This window comes from Mustela nivalis (genome assembly GCF_964662115.1).
Source record: "Mustela nivalis genome assembly, contig: HAP1_SCAFFOLD_251, whole genome shotgun sequence".
NCBI lineage: Eukaryota > Metazoa > Chordata > Mammalia > Carnivora > Mustelidae > Mustela > Mustela nivalis.
Genome location: NW_028136386.1, coordinates 1,007,670 through 1,011,692, shown reverse-complemented (window position 1 = coordinate 1,011,692; position 4,023 = coordinate 1,007,670).

Genomic DNA, 4,023 nt, shown 5'->3' with positions numbered 1-4,023 from the left:
AGTTTTCAGGTCTTCATGAGGACAACTTAAAGAAGTTTCTCAGGACCTTTCAGTAAAAGCAAGCCTTCATTTTCTATCCACAACAATTATATCAACAATGTACCTCTTTGACAAAGTTGCTTCTTCACTGTATCACTTTCCCATTCTTTTCTACCTTGGATAATCTCCCAGATAAACTAACAGTACTCAAATCCTTTGTCCTACTCTTTGCTCTCAGGATAAATGGAGCCAAAAGACTTAGATTAATATCAAGTTCTGAATGGGATCTTAGAGCTATTTCTGTCCAGATTTTCATAAACATAGGGACCTTTGAATTATCAGGCTATAAATAAGTTCTAAATGGAGGGGGCAAAAGCAAAAAGTAGAAATTTTTATGTTTGATTTTTAATCATGATTAATTGACTATTGATTATTATAAATACTAACATTATAAAAGTGTGGATCTTTGTAAAACAATGTCATATTGTAAGAAAGAAGTTGCATAATCCTTTTGAGAATATTAAACCAAGTGTTCAGGTGCCATCTAATTTCTTGTTTAATCCAGAACTTTGGTGTGCATCATCTTGAGGAATAGGATTTTGAAGTCCAGACAGACTAAGAGAAAACTGATCCAAATGTGTGTGTTTATATTTCTGCTTTTGTTGTAAAAATCAAAGTGTGATTGCTGGTTTAAAATGGTAAAACTAATAATGTTCATGGACTCGATTATAAATTTTCTAATTGTATGGGAAGAATCCAATAAACATAGAATTAATTGATTTGCAAATCCTCAAAGAGCTACAGGATCAGGTAGTGGTATGTTCTGATTCAACAGCATCATAATGCAGCATTTTATATGTGTGGCTAATGGATATTTTCATGAATGTTTGCTAGCTAGTCAGCCAATACAGAGAAATATTAGGTAGCGTAATTACTCACAGTTGTGTTTAATAAAATGAGAGAAAATTATCAAATGACACTAATAATAATAATCCTATAGCAGGCTAAATATTCAATGATAATTACAAGTATTAATCTAGCTTTCTTCCCTGATTATGACTCTGCTCTCCTTTATCATAATGGGAGTAGCAGATTGTCTGCAGTGAATTGTGAAAACGCAGCAGTGACTTTGGCAGTGAAGGCCTCCCATCAATTTTGATAGGTTAAAATGATTCTGGTTGGTCTTGAGCAAATGTGTCAATTTTTTTTTTTTCTGTGTGTGTCATAAAAGAAAGAAGCAATAGTAAATTCTTGCTGTTATTCCATGGAGCCAATAAAATCATACTGCCAACAAGAGGCTGTTGACACCATAGGTGTAGTTAACTGTCTTGAAATACTACGCCTGGAAATAAAATCCTAATATTTCACATAACCTCTTTTTTTAAAAGAAACAAAACAAAACAACTATACTGCTTACATTTAGGGCCCTGCTGTTGTGTAACTATTTTTGAACATGTCTTCTGTAAGTGTATATATATATATATATACATATTTTTCTGTGCAATAAATTCATTTAGAGATAAATTTGGATTGCAAATTATTTTGGGGGAGGCGTGGTATTTGTGGCTAGTCTTACAAGTAAAAAGGACTAAAAGAAAGAAGAAAAACATTTTTTATTACAGCATATTTACATCTGTCCAAAGTACTTATCTACTATAATACTGACTAATGTATAATACTGTACACAAAGAAAGAAGCTAAATGAGTTATAATTCAGTCAGTGTATAGCTGGCCATTTTAAAACTTACCACTGAATCTTTCTGGTATGCAATGTGATATCTGGCAATCTGGTCCAGTTCATTACATCAGGTCATTTGTATGTTCTTATTACCATTTTGATAGCATAGCACATTTTATAACCCAGACATTTTACAATGGAACTATGATGCATGTATTTTCAAAAGTATAGACATACATGAAGCTATGAGGTCAAAAAAGATGAATGTCCGTAGTACCATATAGACTCAACAAATAAAAGTGTCCAAGGGTCTGAGTGTGACTTATGAATATTGTATAAGATTAGGCCAACATGTGGTTTTGATATAAATAATCTGTTCTTAAATTAGAATTACAATCGTTGAGTACAGTGTTGAAAATGGCAGATAGATTTTAGCTATCTTTGCTCACTAGGGAAAATGGAAAAATGTTTAGTTTGGTCAGATTTTCACTTAACTTCTGAAAAATCTTACGTTTGAGAGAACCCTTCTGAAATAAGAATCCTTAAAGACATAACCCCTTTGGCACAAGTTTTCAAGAAACTTGTTTGATGTTGTAGACAATTCTATGGCACACGTACTGTTCTAGATGTTTCATGCCAATAATATGTAAGCCATACCAAGGCTACATATACATATAGAGATGTTCCTCAGCTTACAAGGGGGCTATGTACAGAGAAACACATAAAAAATTGAAAATGCATTTAATACCCCAAAACTATCAAATATCATAGCTTACCTTAAGCTTATTTAAACATACTCAGAACACTTACATTTGCCTGCATTTGGGCAAAATCATCTTAAGCAAAGCCTATTTTATAACAAAGTATCAAATATCACATGCAATTTATTAAATATTACACTAAAAAAAGAAGAATATATATATTCTATATATATATTCTATATATAGAATGCTTGTAAGAATATCAGGTGTTCACCCCTGTAATCTTCTAGCTGACTGGAAGCTGTGGCTCACTGCCGCTGCCCAGCATCACAAGATGGCACCATATAGAACAAGAGTTTCAGGTGGTAGGTGTTGTAAGTTTTACCCAAACTGACATTGGTTTTTGTCATCATATATGTCAAGTAGTTTTCTCAGGTTTATTTTTAGAATATCCTTGTATAATGAATATTTACACTGATATCTAGTATAAAAATCTTGCAATTTAACATTAGAAACATTAAGATATTGAAAATCAATCTATTTCTTTAATTCATTGAAGACATTTTTGGCTTGTTTCCAGTACTTTCTTACTGGTTAAAAAATGAATTTGAAGTAGTCTGGATTTCATTATTATATGGCACTTTCCCTTTGATGAATACAAAGACGATATTCTATATTAGCTATCTGAGAAGAATTTATTTTTTTAATTTTATTTATTTGTAAGAGAGAGAGTGAGAGAGAGCACAAGCAGGGGGAGCAGCAGGATGAGGGAGAAGCAAACTCCCGGCTAAGCAGGGAATCTGTTGCAGAACTGAGTCCCAGGACCCTAAGATCATGACCCGAGCTAAAGGCTCAGGCGTTTAACTGACTGAGCCACCCAGGTGTCCCAATCTGAGAAGAGTTCTGTATGCTATTCCTATTAATATGCAGTTTAAAGTCTAGGTAATTAACTTAATATTTTAGTGGCTATTGCATAGATAGCACTATGTTCCAGGCAGAGAGTAAGAAAGAAATATTAAATCAACCATATTTTATGCATTCTAAATGAAAATAATTAATTGATCATAAAAATCCTTCTATTTATGGAATATCAACTTATAAGCTTTCCTCCATATGAACAATGCCAAATACCAGAATAAAGGGTCATCTAATACAAATAAAGGATAGAATTAAAGAATTCTGGTAAGCCATTTAATTTTGAAAAATGGTGTTCTATTGTTGCTGAGTTGTGGTTTTCAGTTACATAATATCTGATAAGTGTAGAAGTAACATGAGTGTTACGTGAGATGAGAAATGGTATATAATTAAGATATTTTTAAAAGTACAGATAAATACAAATTTGTAAACATAGCATTATGGAGGAGTAAAAATAAATGATAGCTACACACTCTAAAGTGAATAAAACTTGGAAAGCTAATAGAGAAGTAAAACAAGGACAGTGCAAAAAGTATGGTACATTTTTATGAAGTTCAAACAAATTCTGTGAAATCATAGATGGACTTAAAGATACTATTATGTATCAAATATTGTAAAAATTAAGCAAGGAAATAGCAAACATAAAACAACCAAAGCATACAAACTTGGGTAGATACAAGAGGTGTGATCATGTTCTACTTCATAAAGAGATGAGTTAATAGATAAATACAAGTAACTAGACTTTTTAGA